Source organism: Callospermophilus lateralis, unplaced genomic scaffold, assembly GCF_048772815.1.
Source record: "Callospermophilus lateralis isolate mCalLat2 unplaced genomic scaffold, mCalLat2.hap1 Scaffold_84, whole genome shotgun sequence".
Classification (NCBI taxonomy): domain Eukaryota; kingdom Metazoa; phylum Chordata; class Mammalia; order Rodentia; family Sciuridae; genus Callospermophilus; species Callospermophilus lateralis.
This window is the reverse complement of record NW_027516477.1, coordinates 6,720,179-6,740,695: the sequence shown is the minus strand read 5'-3', so window position 1 is coordinate 6,740,695 and position 20,517 is coordinate 6,720,179. Positions and strand designations below refer to the sequence as shown.

At 34.6% G+C, this 20,517-nt stretch overlaps 1 pseudogene; it reads right to left on the bottom strand.

Moving 5' to 3' along the window:
- Positions 1-20,517, bottom strand: part of LOC143641094 (F-BAR and double SH3 domains protein 2-like) — a 130,853-nt pseudogene that overhangs the window by 58,748 nt on the left and 51,588 nt on the right.

The following is a 20,517-nucleotide window of genomic DNA, read 5'->3' as shown; positions in this document are numbered from 1 at the left end:
CTGTCTCAAAACAGTGAGTGGGGAGGGGGGAAGAGGAGAGGGGAAAGAAGGAAGAGAAGAAAGGGTTGTTTTTTCCCTAAAGCCACTCAACCACTAAGCAGTGGGTCTAGAGCCTGTATTGAGACCCTGCTGGCTCAGATTCCATGCTGTCCATATATGCTTATACTTTGTCACTAATTGTACTATTTGGTTAGTACTAATATTAATAACACAGAGACAATAATATTAAAAAGACGCTGCTAAAATATAAGTTTCTTTTGAATGAAACTTTGGAAAGGTTTTTAATTAGAGATAAGACATTTAACTGATTTAATTTTCCTTGAGGAAAACAAAACAAAACAAAAAAACCCGAACTGGTTCAAATAAGTTTGAGAAGGCTTTAAAAACTAGCAATGTTAAGTTTTTAAAAATTTCCAGTCCATTTAGAATAAAATATTAAGATCTTTAAAAATTATAAATTAAATAATTTTAAAGAACTAAATAAAGGAAATTAACATTCTAGTACTTATGATAAATCAATTTTAACACATCTCAACTATTTTGTCCTCAGACACCTCTCAAGATTCATTCCCATCCTCTCCCTCCATTCCTTTTATTTGGGACTGAACCCAGGGTTGTTCTACCATTGAGCTATATCCTTATTTCTTTTTATTTTTTGAGACAAGGTCTTGCTAAATTGGCCTTGAACTTGTGGTTCTCCTGCCTCAATCTCCTGAGTAGGTGGGATTATAGGCATTTGCCATTGTACCAGCTTAATTTAAATTCATTTTAAAGTTACTATAAGGGCACAGAAGGTTCAGACAGATATCTGAGTACCTGTATAGGATGACAATGTGAGCTGGGAGAGAATGCTGATTTCACAGAGGAAACAGAGTCCTTACTTTTCAAATCTGTACCCAAAATGTGTTCATTTGAAAGAGAAAAAGTGACGAATGAAAACCACTAGCACAGTAAAATACTATTTTTCCAACCAAATTTCGAAAAAAGATAAAATTAGGGTTGTTGTACCAGGAACAATCTCATTAATCCTCATTTAAGGCAAGTACTTTACCACTGAGTTACATCCCCAGCCCTCATTAACCTTCACTCAAAGTGTGTGTACTAATTGTATTTTTCAGTTCATTGGTGGATATTATCAAGTTAATATCAATCCGTCTTATTCTTATTTTAAATTTTTTTTGTTTTTGTTTTTAGTACTAGGGATTGAACCCAGGGATGCTACCACTGAGATACATCCCCAGTCCTTTTTATTTTTATTTTGAGACAGTCTTATTATGTTGTTGAAGCTGAACTTGAACTTTCAATCTTCCTGTTTCAGCTTCCTGAATTGCTGGCATTACAGCCCAATCCACTAATTCTTTTTGATGTTTTCTAATATATTCAATTAAGTTAATTTTTATTTAAGTTAATTTTTATTTATTCTCAAGAGGTCCCTTTTGTCAGGAATGCTGGTACACTCCTGTAGTCCCTGCTACTCAGGAAGTTGAGGCAGGAGGACAGCATGACTCTATGAGTCCTGGACCAGCCAGGGCAACATAGGGAACAGAGTGAAATGCCCATCTCAAGAAAAAGGGGAAAAAAAAGTAAAAAGACCTGGATCTCTGTAGGTTTGTGCTTGGAATGCAATAATAGGTTCAGAATCTATAATTCTGGAATTCAAAATGCTCTGAAAATCACAAAGATCTTTTTTTTTTAAGTTTAGAACTCATTTGAAGCAAAGTGAGTTAGTCTTGAACTAAGGAGATGTTATTTATAGGCTTTTATTCATTTAACTTGGTATGAATATTGAAATGTTTTACTGCAAAAAATACTGTGTTGTTTGATCATCAGGTGCTTCCTCATGTCCTATTCAGTGTGTAATGATGGTACAGGGATTGCTTCTGAAAATTTCTGAATTTTGAAACAGATTTGGCCCCAAGCCTTTTTTGGTAAGAGTCTGTAAAACCTAAAGTCACATATTTTAAACCTTACACACACCTTGGAGAGGAGGTGGAGCAGTGTACTGTCAAAGACATGTCTTAAGCTTATTCTGATCAAGCTGGGACAGTAGCACCTTCACTGCAGAGAAAAGTGGCAGTTCAACTGCATAATTGGATTGTGTGCCTAGTCTTTCAGGTGAATAAACTAGAGAATTAATGTTGTGGTCTGAGTCTTGAGGCAATTCTGGAAGACTGGACAACTGGTTAAAAGGATGTACAGTACAATTCCATTAAGGCTGATGAGAACTCTGATAAAGGAGTACCATTCTCTTAGGTCAGAACAGCTAGAATAGCAAGGGCAAATCTAAGCAAAAATTATATCCCTGAAATCTCAGTGACTCAAGAGGCTGAGGCAGGAGGATTATAAGTTCAAGCAACTTAGTGAGACCCTATCTCAAAATTAAAAATAAAAAAGGAGAGCTGAGGGTATAGTTCAATGGCGAAGTGCCTTAGGGTTCAATACTCAATATAAACCAATACACACACAGAGACGCACACACAAAATCCCCAAACCCTGTACGTCAATACATCACCAAGGCATCTATTGAAAGCTCTCTGGATGCTTAGAGAAGGAACTAATTCAGGAGAAAGGTGAAGGTGACTAATCCAGCAGAGGGCCTATCACATAGATGGTAGGCTTTCTATGAGAATCAAATAAACCCTTTCTGGAAGGCTGAAGAAATGAGAACAACCCCTACTGAATGCCTACCTGTCAACACTGCTGATTCTACAAAGTAGCGCTCATGTCTTTAGCTGCAGCTTTTCAGTTTTGGATGCCACCTGCCACATATACCTGGCACCTAATTCCTGAATGGGAAGATTTTCCACAGAATCTCTATCATCATCTTTCCTGTTTATGAGACATTGCTATATAAATACAAAATTACCACCAGTGGAAAGAGCTACCCATAACTTGAGATTTTTTTTTCCCCTTTTGGTACTGGGAATTGAACCCAGGAGCATTCTATTTCTGAGCTATACCTAAAACCCTTTTTTAAAATTTTATTTTGAGACAGGGTCTCTTTAAGTTGCCCAGGCTGGCCTTCAACTTGCGAACCTCCTGCCTCCTTAGCCTGGCAAGGATCATAGGTGTTCACCAGTACACCTGGCTTACGTAACAGAATTTCCAGGTAAATTTGCTACAGGATACATTAGCCCAATATGGTCCTTTATAGACAAGGGAAATTCTTGTTAAATATTTAATTTTAATAAATGCATAAAAAGCTCCACTTAAGGTTTAGGGATATAGCTCAGTTGGTAGAGTGCTTGCCTTACATTTAAAAGCCCTGGGTTCAATCTTCAGCATCACTAAACAAAACAAAACAAAACAAAACAAAAAAACTCCACTTAAGCAAACCTTAAATATGCAGATGTCCTCAAGCAAGTGGACTTTTTACTTAATGTAACTGTTAATCTAGAGAAGGCAGAGTTAAATATCTGAAATGGTGGCCAGAATAACAGGAAAATACCATGTATCAGAAATTTTATGTCAGCCCTTTTGCTACCATTATCTCTGAAGATCTTGTTAATTACAATTCAAGGAAAGAAAAGAGGAAAGGGTTTTCTCATTCCCACCAGGAAGCTTGAGAGAATATTTCCTTGTTTTGCTGCCTCTATAGATCATACTTATCCAAGTTTTATAGACGTGTGTTTCCCATATTTTTTCCTATCCCTGGTTGACCTTGTGCTTTTTCATAGGATGTGAGAAACACTTTGAAGGACTTATGTTACTGGTTTTGCAAACAGAAGGTGGGCACGTATGCAGGACAGAGATGCTGAAAAGTGCAGGTCATAGGGAGGTAACTGTCAGCTATTGCCTTTCAGGCTTATAAAATGCTAAGAAAGAGGTTAATAAGATTTACTTTGGGTAATACAATAAGAGAACAGAAGTCCCACGGGACTTCTGTTTAAAAAGGAAGTTAAGTACTGCAAGATTTTGTAATCTTTGTAGTATCTTCTATATTTGATATTTTGATATTTCCTGAAGCAATGAGGGGCAAAACCTAAAACAAAAAGGAAAAACATAAAGATCCATCTAGCTCTTTACCGACCACTATGTGCCAGGCATTGAGTCAAAAGTTTAATTTCATACCCAATAAAATAGTCATTTTATATACAAGGAGAATACATCAAAAAATTTAAAAATATATAATATAAACAGCTAGTTTTAGATACTAAGACCTAGGACTTGTTCTTGTATAATACCTGTATGAATATCTAACACCAGTATGACCTGTGTGACAGCTGAATGACTCTTCAACACTGATATTCTAATCAATGTACTTGTCAATTCTAAACAGAATACCTGTTATTTAGGGAGGTGTTTTAGGATACATTCCATATCCTCCTCAGAATAATTTTGCATTAAAAACTCATTTCTGCAAAGAAAGATGTACTCTGCTCATTTTTTTTAAAGAATTTTTGACTTGTTACTATCATCTGATAAATGGTAATGAGGTATAAAGAAAGGATACTTTAGAAATCAATAACACAATATGGAAATATAGACAATAGACAAGAAAACCTCCTTTCAATATTATTATTTTTTTGGGGGGGGGGGTTGACTGAGGGGACCAAGGATTGAACCCAGCGGTGCTTAACCACTGAACCATATCTCCAGGTTTTGGTGGGGTTTTTTTGTATTTTATTTAGAGACAGGTCTACCTGAGTTGCTTAGGCTCCTGCCTCAGCCTCCTAAACCACTGGGATTATAGGTATGTGCCACCATGCCTGGCTAGCTCCTTTCAATATTAACCACAAGATAGCTACTAGGTCACATCAAACAACACTTTCCTTTGGTCACTGTTACTTGTAATCATCTTATGATTAATCATATATTAAGATAACATGAAAGGGAATTCTATCAGTCGGAAATAAAAGGCATAATAATTCCAAGCCTTAAATAAATTCCTATGCTAATACTGTGACTATATGTTTTTAGTTGGATGTTTTGAACTTTTGTAGAACACTGCAATTTGAAGTGGATTATCTGAAAACTTTTTCTCTTTAAGTTTTAACACAGTATATGATAATAAGTTATATTTTATTACAGTAGTAACGTTAAACATCCTATGACTTTCCTACATGTATCTTACCAAAATTTAGAGAAAATATTAGCAACTACATAGTCTTAATTCAAATTTTGATAAAGAACAATACTGTCCTACTTCTGCAATGGATCTCATCATATTTTGTCCTACTTGAAAATATTCCATAGTTCTCCATCTAACAATGTATATAGAATTACCAAACATAAAATCTGGTTGCAACATATGCCTATGGGATTTTCAGTTTCTCTTTCATCCCAAGACTATTTGCCATCTCAGGAATAGGTCGTATACTTACAAATGTTTTAGCTATAAAATTTCTAGTTGAGGGACCCTGATTAGGGGAGATGAAAAACAGCACCTAAGACATAGGGCTGTCATGAGGATTATATTATTTAATATAGGTCATGTAATTAGAAAAATGTCTAGCATAAAATAAATGTTCAATGAATGCCACCTATTTTTTTTGTTTGTTTGTTTTCAATTGCTGTCTTAACTTCCTGACATATTATTCCTCAATTTCTATAAGATAAATCTCAATTCATCTTCAAAAATCTAATCCAAACAATCCAATAAAAAAAATGAACAAAAAAGTTTTGAATAGACATTTCCCAAAGTAGATATATAAATGGCTAATCAGCTCATGAAACATTCAACAATATTAGTCATAGGCAAATGCAAATAAAAACTACCATGAGATATTTCACAACCACGAGCAAGGCTATAACCAAAGAGACAGGGCTGGTGGGGGGAAGAAGCTCAATAGTGGAGTGTTAAATGGGAAAAAAAAACAAACTACAAATAACAATCAATATTGGTGGAGATGTGGAGAAATGAGAACCCTTACCCAATACTGATGGAAATATGAAATTCTGCAGTTACTCTTGCAAATGGTTTGGCAGTTTGCTAAACACTTAATCAGGAATTTACTATGACCCAGTAACCCAAGAGAAATGAAAACACATTCATACAAAGACTGGCATAGCAATTAACATAGTAGCATTATTCATAAGAGCAAAAGTGAGAAACAACCTAAATGTTCAAACTGATGAATAGATAAACAGATAAACAAAATGTGGTATACTCATATGATGGAATACTATTCAGCAATAAAAAGGAACAAAACATACTGCTGCATTCTACAACATGGATGAATCTCGAAAACATTATGTTAAATGACAGCAGCAAAGCATAAGAGACTACACATATTGTATGATTTAATTTAGAAAAAGCAAATCTAAAAAGAATAAAACTAGAAAGAGTGGTTGCCTGTATCTGGGAGGGGTGATGTGGATTAACAATAAATAGACATGCAGGATCATATCAGGATCATGAAAATATTCTAGAACTTATTTATGATGATGAAACATAATTTGGTAAATTCATTAAAAATCATTGAACACACTTGAAATGGGTGAATTATATGATATGTAAATATGCCTCAATAAACTTATGAAAAGACAGAAAGCTCATCTAGCCTGAGGTCTATAGTTCAGCATGTCATAGCTATCCTTAGCATTTAGTTGAGTGACTGGAACATACAGTAGGGGTTCAGTGTTTGTTGAACTGAGATATGTTTCAAAACAGAACCAACAAGAGCAATTTCAGAAACACACTGAAGATAGAGGTGAGTGGTACTTCCTACATGTCCAAGATTCAGCTGGCAGAAAAAATGAGTTAATGGACACTGACTTGTATTCTCTTTACTTCATGCCAAGCTTTGTGCTACCAGCTCCAAGAAGTAAAACCTGAGAAGCAAGTAAACAATGGCTCCATTCCCATAAGAAAAAATACTGGTCCATACTGAGTAAAAATACTTGCTTGGGAATTTGTTTGTTTGTTTACTTATTTATTGGCACTGGGAATTGACATGCAAGGCAAGCACTTTACCACTTAGCTATATCCCCAACCTTGTAAATTTGTTTTTTGTAAGCAATAAGAATGCTTAATTTATAACAACAAAAATTATACATAAAATATTTTATAGTTAACGTTTTCAAAATCATTATAAGGATTTTTATAAAACCACAGGTATTTATTGTTTTCTATTATGAAAAAAAATTAATGGCTTCTAAGTTTCCAACATTTTTTTCAGGAAACAACAGCATAACAGAAAGAGCATTAGAACTGCAATCAAAACAGCTATGTGTCATTCATTCCCCACATGACTCTGGGCAAATCTCTTTTCCTTCTTAGGATACAGTTCCTTCTTTATTACAGCCAAGATTAGCTCTTGGGTTCTTCCCACACTCCTGTTGGGAAAACTAAGGTGTTTCAGACAAAAGGAAAAATGAGAAGCTCAATCAATTTACTATACAAAGTAAAGGAAATTCCTAGGTTATAAGGGAAAATCAGAAAGCTACTGCTCATGCATTCAGGGGCCCTGTATATAGACAATTATGACTCAGTCACACACCAGGTCCCACCCTTCATTAACATGCAACCCCAGACATTCCATCCCTCCCACCCTTGACCCATACACCGATATACCTCAGCTATGGTCATTCTCAAAGCACTGACAGGGGAGAGCTCAATATCCACCAGTTGGGCAGCTCTTAAACTCTACCCAGTAAAGATTGCACAAGGATAGAAAACACAGCACAGAGTTAGAATTATAAGGCAATCAGGAACACAACAGCTAAGAACATTTAGCAGTGTTTAGAAACAAAGATAGAAGGACTTAGGGCTACAATTGGCCTTTGAAAGTGAGATGATTGATTTTTATGTGACAAATAGGCAAAAATAAAATATTCTCTAGTTAGTCACAATTTTAAGTCAAGTTTGATAAACTTGTCCGTGCTCTGTTTCTTCTAAGGCTCTACTTCATTCATCCCAAGCTTCAAAGAAGTCACATTATAGGACAATATCATTGAGTCGTTAAGAAAAATCTGATTTGTTCAAAAGGTCACTAATATAAATGGCAAAAGCCACTATCTAAGAAGCAAATACTAATTTCCTATATTTCTTTTTTTCCTAAATATTTCTCTTATTTTATTCTATCCTTTTTGCAGTACTAGGGACTGAATCCAGGCTCTTATACATGCCAGGCAAGTGCTCTACCACTGAGCTACAATCCCCAGTCCTGTATTTCCTTATATAGCTATTAACAGGGCTATTCAAAATATAAGAAAAATAATGAGGATGTCACCAACAAATACATTTCTATTAAAGTGATATCATTAAACTCTGAAAATATATCATATACTCCTTTCAGATTCTAAATTTACTAAAAGAGTTTTTGAATATAATTTGACTTCCCTCTTGGTTTGCCTACTTTTAGAGAATGTATTAGAATGCCAATATTACTTCTCATTTTGTAGAAGCTAAATTTCATTATTTTGTGTCAAAAAATTCATATTTTTGTTCATCATTTTAAAAATTCAAATAATGGCAAACATTTCCCTTAAACTTAAGAAAAATGTATAATTAATGTAAGTTCTCTAAAAGTTGCCAATTTGAGGTTTATGTTAACATTCTAAAATCTTAAATGAATTATCAAAGGCCTATAATTGCTTTCTAAAGCCAATTAAAATATCTCTATGCCCATATATATTATTACATTATTCATTCTACTCTGGTTAAAATTTAACCACTGGGTTCTTTGAGAGGTATAACATAAAAGAATTTCATGTACAGAAAGCATAATGTACATATTAATAAATCTGTTGAATAATTTTTCTTCTTCCCTCAGTTTTCAGATTTTCATTACTTTTGTTTCATAACTTCATCTTATTCAGTAGGAAGTTGTTAGTATAAAGACACTGGGTGTGTTCCTTACATGGTAGACAGAAGAAATGTCATGGTTTCTCTACATCTTCATAGTGTTGTTACAAAATTAATGAGATACACTCAGCTCTCCCTGTCTATTCCAAGGATGATAACTATGTAAGCACAAATATAATTTAAAAAAATGATAAGAGAATCTGAATTCCCCTTACAGTATCACTGTCACAGGGCTGGAACTGGAAGGGTTGAGGTTTGTGAAATACAGCATTCTCTTGTAAAAACAGCTGAAGATTATAGTCCCGTACCACCTACAGAGAAAATAAGATATCTTTAAGTCTTGAATAAGGTTAAAATGTCCAGTAATTACATTCTAAAGTCTAAGATTTACTCAGCTGGTTTCTATACAAATGAGAAATCATCCAACACTATGTGATCAAAAGGAAATGATAATGTTATGCCTTTTTTTAAGATAAGAGTTATTACTTCTATGTCCTATTTTCTCAAGAGTTTAAATTTGAAAGTACTAGTTTAGCAACTAGTCCAGATTTAAAGACTAAACAATATGCACTATTTTAAGAGAGCAAAATGTCATGAAAAGCTATCCTGTGTAATGGGTGTGTATGTGTGTGAACAGGGAAGGGAGCATTGGTTTCTTAGTTTCTCCAAACTCTGAAGTTTGATGGGCTCTTAGAAGTCTGTTTTACAAACTGCCATTCACTAGGAAACTGCAAGATAATCCTATCTATAGAACAAAATGATATTGCCAGAAAATTTCTTGTACTTTTTCCCAGTAGGTTGCATTCTAATCATGATCTTAAAATACACTCAGAAACCCTGTGCCTAATAGAAGAAAAAGTAGGCCCAAATATCTGCTACATCTGCTTAGGACCTGACTTCCTTAACAAGACTCCTAAAGAACAAGAAGTAAAATCAAGAATCAATAAATGGGATGGAATCAAACTAAAAAGTTTCTTCGCATTCAAGCATGTGAAGAGAGAGCTTACAGAATGGAAAAAAGATTTATCAAACACACCTCCTCAGATAGAACATTAATCTCCAGGATATATAAAGAACTCAAAAAACTTAACACACACACACACACACACACACACACACACACACACACCACAATCAATAAATGGGCAGACAATTCACAGAAAAAGAAACACAGTCAATCAACAAATATATGAAAAAATGTTCAACATCTCTAGTAATCAAGAGAAATGCAAAACTACACTGAGATTCCATCTTACTGGAGTAATCAGAATGGCAATCATCAAGAATATAAGCAACAATAAATGTTGGTGAGGATGTGGGAAAAAAGGTATACTTCATACATTGTTGGTGGGGCTGTAAATTGGTGCAACCACTATGGAAAGCAGTGTGGAGAGTGGAACAACCATTTGACCCAGTTATCCGACTCCTAGGTTTATACCCAAATGACTTAAAATCAGCATATTACAGTGATACAGCCACATCAATGTTTATAGAAGCTCAATTCAAAACAGCTAAATTATGGAATCAACCTAGATGCCCTTCAACAGATGAATGGATAAAGAAACTGGTATATATACCTAATGGAATATTACCAAGCCTTAAAGAATAAAAAAATTGTGGTATTTGCCAGTAAATGGATGAAACTGGAGAACATCATGCTAAGTGAAATAAGCCAATCCCAAAGAACCAAAGGCCAAATGTTTTCTCTGATATATGGATAATAATTCACAATGGGGGAGGGGGAAGAATAGAGGTATTTTGAACTAGAAAGAGGGGAGTGAAAGGAGGGCAGGGGGCATGGGTATAGGAATAACATTAGAATGAATTGGACATTATTACCCTATGTGCATATATGATTACATCATCTGTAATCATAACATCATGTACAACCAGATGAATGAAAAGTTATACTCCATTTATGTATATCAAAATGTATTCTACTGTCATGTATAACTAATTAAAACAAATAATTCAGAAGACAGACTGAAAAGGAATATACATAGAACAGCAAAATAAACAGCATAGAAAGATGGTCTCTGAAAATGAATTATATGCTCTGGGAAAAAATGGAAATAAGCAACATTTGATTATGCAGAAACCCAAATTGCATTTTTCTGCACTGGTTACTCATCTTTCATGTGCAATGCATTACACCTCATTAGCAGCTCTGCCTGAGGATGGGCAGAAGAAAAAAAGTTCAAAAAAGTTCTGTAGTTTTACCTTGGAAATCTGGGAAAAGGATGGACTACTTGAGAGGATAATGTAGTGTTTTATATTTTATTTACAAGTGCAATCCCAGTTTTCCACTGCTTGCCTCCCCCCCATTCAATCATCCATTTATAGAGCTTACCAGGTCCAACGTTAAGTATAGGAGTGACAAGGGAATCCACAGATGAACAAAACAGCAAATAGTGTTAGTATCTTCCAGTAATTTAGAATGTGAAAACTGGAAGAACCAAATAGATTACACAGTTCAAATACACTGTGGAAGTACGCAGAAGGTACAGGGAGAGCAAAAGGGGTGATACTGAATTCAGATGGAAGAGGTGAGACGGGGTGAGGATTATGGGGAGGTTCTGGTCAAGGAATACTCACTGAAAAAACGTATTCTCAAAGGGAAATGTATTTTGTTCTTTTCTTGGGTTCTAATTTTAAGCTAGAATAACTGAAAGCTAATGATCCAGCCCTCAAAGCCTCACTCATTACCATGAAGAAAAGCTGGGAGGATCACTAGCCAAACAAATCCTCAAGCACTATGATGGGTGGGGCAAGGGCAGACTGGACAGGTCAATTCTTACAGACTTTAAACTTTTTGTTATAGATAATTTCAAAACACACATAAAAGTAGAGATAATAGTAATATGTATCTCCATGTGCTCATGGCCCAGTTTTCAAAAACATCCCCTCATGGACAATCTTGTTTCATCTATAAATTCATCTACTTCTTCTGTCACTAATTATATTGAAGTAAGTCCCAGACTTACTTCAATCTCATCTATAAACATTTCAATATCCTATCTAAAAGAATAGGGGTCTTAAGAAAACACATTCAGTTTAAAATTTACAAGACTAACATATCAATTAGTGTTCAAATTTCCCTATTCTTTAAAAGTTTTTCGAATTAGGATCCAAATAAAGTCAGTCCCCAGAGCGCAACTGGATGTTGCTTATAATGTGGAAGCTGGGAGAACTAAATAGGTTACACAGCTAAAGCACACTATGGAAGCACATAGAGGATACAGGGAGAGCAAAGAAGATGATACTGAATCCTGAATGAAGAGGTGAGATGGGGTGAGGAGTGGTGGGGAGAATCTGGTGAGGGAAAGCTGATGTTGCTTAAGATGATATTCTTTACATACACTGTAAATTTCTTTCTTCCTCCTTTTTCCTCTCTTGCAATCAATTCAATTGTTGAAGAAGCCCAGGTTTTTTTTGTTGAGTTTCTGAGTCTGAATTTTGTTGACTGCATCCTGGGAATGTTTTACTTCCTGTTTTTCCTTAAATTGGCTTTTGAATCTAGAGGCTTAATTAGATTCAGGTTTGTGTTTGTTTGGATCTGCTTTGTTTCTGTTTGTTTTGGCATGGTAGGCTTTACTTTCATGAGAAGGTTTGCCCTGACTTGCCTCTTTTTATGATATTAACATTTATAGTGGGCTGAAGGTAACTTCCCAAAAGATATGCCCATGTCTTAATCCCTGAAATCTGTGGATGTTACCTCCTTTTGAAAAAGTGTTTTGGCAGATGTAATTAAGGATTCTGAGATAAAAACATGCTGGATTACCTAGGTGGGCCCTAAATCCAATGATAAGACATTAAGAGGGCTGGGGATGTGGCTCAAGCGGTAGCACGCTCGCCTGGCATGCGCGGGGTGCTGGGTTTGATCCTCAGCACCATATAAAAATAAAATAAAGATGCTGTGTCCATTGAAAACTAAAAAATAAATATTAAAAAATTCTCTCTCTCTCAAAAAACAAAAGATATTAAGAAAATTACACAGACAAAAGGAGAGGGCAATGTGACCACTGAGGCAGAGAGTGGAGTGAGGTGGCCACAGACACCCAATGAGGTAAGGAATTGTTTTTCCCTTAAAGCTTTTGGAGGAAGTACAGCTTGCTGACACTTAAGATTTCAGATTTCTAGTCAAGGAAATGGAAAAAAGTTGCAAAGGAGTCCTGTGCACTTCTTAAGATCTTTCTCTTTCTCTCTCTTTTTATTTATTTTTCAGTTTTCAGTGGACACAACATCTTTATTTTATTTTATGTGGTGCTGAGGATCGAACCCAGCGCCCCGAGCATGCCAGGCGAGCGAATTACCACTTGAGCCACATCCCCAGCCCTCCTGTGTACTTCTTAATGTCAGCATCCTGCATAGCTATCACACAATAAAAAGCTAGAAAATTGACATTGGTATACACCATAAAGGTTAATAGATTCCACCAATTATACACTTACTCCTTTGGGTATGTTCATTTATATGGCTCTATGCACATGTGTAGCTTCATATAACCACAAACCATAGTCCAGATGCTAAACTGAACCATCACCACAAGACTCCCTTGTGCCCAAATATCTTCAAATTGGGTCTTCCAAATTGCAGCATGTTTCTGTTAATACATAGTCTTGCTAAGATTCATTCTTGTCTACATTTATTTTTGACAGGTTAAATGGAATCTCATGATGATTTTAATTTTCATTTCCTTGATTATTATTATTTTTAAAAAATAGTTGTACACAATACTTTTATTTTCTTTATTTTTATGTGATGCTGAGGATTGAACCCAGGGCCTCGAATGTGCTAGGCAAGTGCACTACCGCTGAGCCACAATCCCAGTCTTTCCTTGATTATTAACAAGGAAAGCATCTGCATTAAGTAGTTAGGGCTGCCACAACAAAGTACAACAGACTGGGGAGCTTAAATATCAGAAACAGATTTCTTTAGAGGTCAAGAGGAAAGAAGTTCAAGATCAAGATACTGGCAGGGTTGGTTTTTACTGTGGGCCATTCTCTATGGCTTAGAGCTGCCACCTTTTTTTGGTATCTTCATATGGTCTCTCTGTGCCTGTTTAATGTCTATAATTCTCAACTTCTTATAAGTACATTAGTCATACTGGATTAGACCCACCCAAATGACCTTATTTTAATTATATCTTTAAAAGTCTATCTTCAAATATGGTCATACTATGAGGTACTAGGGGTTAGGATTTCAACATGAAATTTCCGAGGGCCACAATTCAGCCAATAACAATATCATCTTATATTTTTTATGGTATTTTTTTTCCTGTAACATGCATGCTGTTTGTTTTATTAGTAGTTCATTCCTTTTTATGGGCAAAGAATATTTCACTGCATGTATATACCATGCCATATTTTACTTTCTCAACTACTAGTTGATAAACATTTGAGTTGTTTCCACTGTTTGACTATTATAAATAATGCTACTGTGAACACTCATGTACATTTTTTTGTTTTAATACTTTAAGTTTTCAATATTCTTAAGTGTATTCCTAGGAGCAGAAGTTGAGTCATATGGTAACTATGTGTTTAACTTTTTAAAAAAATTATTAAAGCCATCCTAGTGGGCAGAAAATGATATCTCACTGTGGTTTTAATTTGTGTGTTCATAATGACCAACAATTGCTGAACGTTTTTTCATGTGCTTATTGCCTGTACATCTTCTCAGAGGAAATGTCTACTCAAGTCTTTTGCCCATTTTTTTAAAAATATTTTTTTAGATGTTGATGGATCTTTATTTTATTCATTTATTTAAATTCGGTGCTGAGAATCGAACCCAGGGCCTCACACATGCTAGGCAATGCTCTACCACCGAGCCACAACTCCAGCCCCAGGTCTTTTGCCCATTTTAAGAATTGTTATTTTGTTGTTGAGTTGTAAGAGTCCTTTATATAAATCTGTTTATAAAATCCTTAATAGATAAATTTAAATATCAGATGTGCAAACATTTCTTCCATCTTTGGGTCTTTTTTAAAAAAAACATTCCTGAATAGTGTCCTTTGATGTGTTAAGAGTTTTTAATTTGATAAGTACAATTATCTGCTTTTTTTCTTCTTTTTAATTTCTCTTTTTTTGTTCTTCTAAAATGTTTTTAGCTGTTGATGGACCTTTCTTTATTTATATGCGGTTGATAATTAAACCCAGTGTCTAGCCTCACGCATGCTAGACAAGTGCTCTACCACTGAGCTATAACTCCACCCCGCCCGTCTTTCTTTCTTTCCTTTTCCTTTCTTTCCTTTTCCTTTCTTTCCCCTTCCTCCCTCCCTCCCTCCCTCCCTCCCTTCCTTCCTTCCATGTTGGGGGATCAAACTCAGGGCCTTGCACATGCTAGGCAAGTGCTCCATCACTGAGCTGTATTCCTAGCCCTATTTTTAGTCTTATTATGCTTTTGATGTCAAATCTAAGAATACACTATTAAATCCAAAGTAATAAAGACTTACTTTTATATTTTCTCCTATAGTTAGATCACTGATACACTTTGAGCTAATTTTTGTGCAGCAGAGGTTCGACTTATTTAAACTCTGTTCTTTTGCACTTGTCCCAGAACTTTTGTTGAAGATATTATTCTTTTGTCTTTGAATGGTCATAATACCCTTGTGGAAAAATCAATTGTCTACAGATACATGTGTTTATTTCTAGAGTATCAATTTTATTTCATTAATTTATATGCCCATCTTTATGCTTCTACCACACTCTACTTGTAGTATGTTTTGAAATTTGGAAGTGTGAGTCCTCCAACTGTTTATCCTTTTCAATGTTGCTTTGGTTATTTAAAGTTCCTTACAGTTCCATGTAAATTTTTTTTTTAATTTTTTTTATTCAAAACATTACAAAGATTCAGAATCACATCGGTTACACATCCACATTTTTACATAATACCATAATAGTAACTGTTGTATTCTGCTACCTTTCCTATCCTCTACTATCCCCCCTCCCCTCCCCTCCCATCTTCTCTCTCTTTGAAGAGTGCCTTTTCCATTTCTGCAAAACAGGTCACTGGAATTTTGACAGGATTGCATTAAATCTGTAGATCATTTTGGAAGATATTAAAAATTATCGATATGAAAGCCTCAAATCCACAAACATTTATTATAATCCAATTATTCAGTTCTTTTTTTCTGCAGTGTTTTATAGTTTTTACTCTTCAATGTCTTTGGTCAAAAAATTTTTTCCTGGGCTTGGGATGTGGCTCAAGCAGTAGCTCGCTCACCTGGCATGCGTGCGGCCTGGGTTTGATCCTCAGTACCACATACAAACAAAGATGTTGTGTCTGCGAAAAACTAAAATTTTTTTTAAAAAAATCCTCTCTCTCTCTTTTAAAAAAATTTTGTTTCCTGTGTATTTTATTCTTTGGATACTATTATAACTGCAATTGTTTTCTTAATTTTCTTTTTGGAAAAGAATTATCATTAATAGAGTGTAGAAACACAATGGGTTATTGTGTTTGATTCTGTACCCACAAGATAAAACTTTGCTCAATTATTTTATTAGCTATAGTAGTAATTACACGAATTCTATAGTTTTCTACATATAATCATGTCATCTGAAAGCAGAGGTCATTTTAATTCTTCTTTTCCTTTTCCTTACCTAATTGCTCTAGCTAGGACTTCTAGTACAAAGGTGGATAGCAGGAGTGAAAGCAGGCATCCTCATTTTGTTCCTGATTTTAGTGTGGAAACCCTTTCAGTCTTTTATCATTGAGTATGATACTAAATCTGGTTTTCCACAAAAACTATCAAGGTGTGGAAGTTCCCTTCTATTTCTAATTTGCTGAGTTTTTCAACCCATTAAAGGGGGTTGAATTTTCTTAAATGTTTTTTCTGTGTCTACTAAAGTGATCAAGTGATTTTTCACCTTATTTTATTAAATTTACTTTTTTGGTTAATCTTTAAGGTATTAAGATTGGTAATATTAGAGAATTTAACTTTCAAAAGAAATACAGAATAACATTGTTATTTTATGACTTGTTCAAAGAGCTATGTTATTCATCAGTAGGAGTTCTTTATATAGACAGAAAACAATCACACATAAACTATTAGGGCCAGTAGAGCTAGTTTTAGAGTTATGATCCCAGAGAAAATAATCTATGATAACATCTGCTTCAGTTACATACAAACCTTTTCATAAAATATTAAGGAGAAAAGCAAGCTTCATAAATAATTAAAATTTAATAAAAGCTCCTAGACCCAGCTGTTTTTATTTAGAGGATGAAAGATATAGACAGCACCTTAACAATTATAGTGTGTTATGTCAGTATGAATTACCCCCCAAATATCTTTGGGAATATGTTACATTTTAGACATGTTAGAAAAATAGATTTTTACCTCAGAAGACAGAGTAATAATGATGTACAGTAAAAAAATCTAAAGACTTTCAAACTTCCCAGTAGGTTATCAAATCACCTAGTTGCCTTCAGCAGTTTGACAAGAGTCATGTAACAAGCTCTTTATAACAGAAAAGCACAAGGCATAAAACTTGTAGGTGTAAGCTTTTCTCACTTGGAACAAAAGGGAGCCTCTCCCGGATATATCATTCTTGTTAAAATTTTATTCCCACCACTTTCACCATAAACATAAGAGCATCTCATTAATTGCTCATCCCTGGGAAACAAAACACTCACATTAGGGAAGGCACAAAATGAAAGCTTATCTCTTTATGTATCCAAACTAATTCATAAATTCTTAATATATTTTAAATTAAAGTAACAAACTACAGGAATAATATAACATAGTATAACACAGTAGAAAAATACATAGAGCACTATGTGCATGTGACCCTGGGTAAGTCATATAAACTACCTGAGTCTGTGTTCCTCTCCATCAGATGAGCATGTTAATACCAATGACATGGGTTTCACAGTATGAGATGTAGATGTGCTAAAGAAAATCCTAGGAAATTAGGTGTGTGTACAATATTAGCGACTTGTTATAACCATGTTTTCTAAACTACCAGTACTGTACCCAAGCTAACTTTTTCTTGGAAAAAGAAATTTCAAAAAAGTTTAAAAGGATAGAATAAAAATATGAATAAAAATTGTTTTCCAATAAAATTAGAAATGAAAAATGTCACCTTACCATATAGTTGCACTGAATGCAAACTGTAAAATTCACTTCTAAATAATTCATGGGTTAATATAGAAATAACAATAAAAGCCCTACATATCACAGAGGGAGAAATTTTTTAGCCTTAAATGGGTTTACTTGAAAACAGAAAGACTGAAAATAAAGGTCCTAAATAGGAAAATAAGCTTGAGAAAGACAAGAACATAAACTTTAAAAAAAGAAATAATGTAGATAAAGGTAAAACTTAGGGACATAGCATTGGGAAGCAGAACAAAAGCTGGTTCTGGCAAAGATGAATAAAGGACTGGTATGTTAGATCAAAATAAGAAAGCAAGGCAATATTTGAAATAAAAAGAGAAATAACCAGAGGCAAAAAAGCATATGAGAAACTTATGCCATCAAGTCTGGTAACAACTGAAATAGACAACTGTTTAGAAAATGCAGGTTACCAAAATGTATTGAAAAAGAAGCAGAAAACCTGAATGGACCAATGAATAAAAAGGATTTGGTAAATGGTCAGAAACTAAGCACTACATAGAAGGAATTAAGTTATGATGCTTCCTTTAAGACTTAGAAAATGGAAAGATCGCCCATGTTCTTGGATAGGCAGAATAAATACTGTCAAAATAGCCATACCAAAAGTGTTATAAGATTTAATGCAATTCCTTTTTTTTATTATTGGTTGTTCAAAACATTACAAAGCTCTTGACATACCATATTTCATACATTTGATTCAAGTGGGTTATGAACTCCCATTTTTACCCCGTATACAGATGCAGAATCACATTTTAATGCAATTCCTATTACAATTCCAATGACATTCTTCATAGAAATAGAAAAAGCAGACATGAAATTCATTTGGAAAAATAAGAGGCCCAGAATAGCCAAAGCAATCCTTAGTTTGGTAAGATAGTGAAGCAGGAGGCATCACAATACCAGAACCTAAATTATACTCAGACCTATAGTAACAAAAACAAATGGTGCTGGGAAAACTAGAAATACATATGTAGCAAAATTAAATTAAACACCTACCTCTCACCCTGCATAAAACTCAACTCAAAATGGATCAAAGACCTTGGCAAGACCCTGTGCCTACTGGAAGGAAAAACAGGCACAAATCTCCATCATGCTGGGTTAGGAACCGAATTCCTCAACAAGATTCCTAAAGCCCAAAAAATAAAATCAATACTAAATGGAATGCTGTCAAACCAAAAAGCTTCTTCACAGCAAAGGAAACAATAAAGAATGTGAAGAGAGAGCCTACAGAATTGGAGAAAATCTTTACCATCTGCACCTCAGATAGAGCATTAATCTCCAGGATATATAAAGGACTCAAAAAACTTAACAAAAAAAAAAAAAAAAAAAAAAGAAAGAAAGAAAAAAGAAAAGAAAAGAAAAGAAAAAAAAACAAAAACAAACAAATCAATAAATGGGCTAAGAAACTGAACAGACACTTCACAGAAGAAACACAATCAATCAACAAATATAATTGCTAGAGATGTCGAACAAAAAATGTTCGACATCTCTAGCAATTGAGAAAATGCAAATTAAAACTACATTGAGACTTCATCTCATTACAGTCAGAATGGCAATTACCAAGAATATAAGTAACAATAAATGTTGGCAAGGATGTGGGGCAAACGGTATACTCATAGACTACAAATTGGTGCAACCACTCTGGAAAGCAGTATGGAGATTGCTCAGAAAACTTGGGAGTGCAACAACCATTTGACTCACCTATCCCACTCCTCTGCATATCCCTAAAGGACTTAAAATCAGCATACTATAGTGATGTGGCCCCATCAATGGTTATAGCAGCTCAATTCACATTAGCTAAGATATGGAACCAACTTAGGTGCCTTCAACAGATGAATGGATAAAGATAATGTGATTATACACACACACACACACACACACACACACACAATGAATATTATTCAGTCATAAAGAAGAATAAAATTATGGCATTTGCCAGTAAATGGGTGGAACTGGAGACTATCATACTAAGTGAAATAAGCCAACCACAAAAAAACAAAGGCTGAATGTTCTAATATGTGGATGCAACACACAATGGGGTGGGTGGGAGAATAGCTGTTCATTGGATTAGATAAAGGGGAATGAAGGGAAGGGAGGGGGGCATGAGAATAGGAAAGACAGTAGAATGAATTAGAAATAATTTCCCTATGTCTATAAATGAATATGCGACCAGTGTTAACTCCACATCACAAGAATGGAAAGTTATACTCCATGTATATATAATATGTCAAAATACAGTTTACTGTCATGTACAACTAAAAAGACCAAAAAGTATTTTTTCCTGGCCTCTATAGCTTTACACATGCTAGGCAAGCATTCTCCCACTAAGCTATATCCCCAGCCTGGCCAAGATGCTTTTACAGACCTTTTTTCAACATTTTCTTGTGAAAAATTTAAAATATGCACATAGTAAAATAAAAAGAATTAGATAATGAACACCTAGATACCCATTGTAATTCTGCAATTAATATTTTACTTCATTTTCTTTCACACACTTTTATCTATCTATCCATCCATCCTTCTTTTTACATATGAATCCTTCTGTTTTTTTTTGGGGGGGGATTCTGGGGGTTAAGAATATACAAAATAGACATATGACAAGACTTAAAGTACCAGGGTAGTAATGTTTATATTTCCCCATCACCTTTGCATTTCTAAT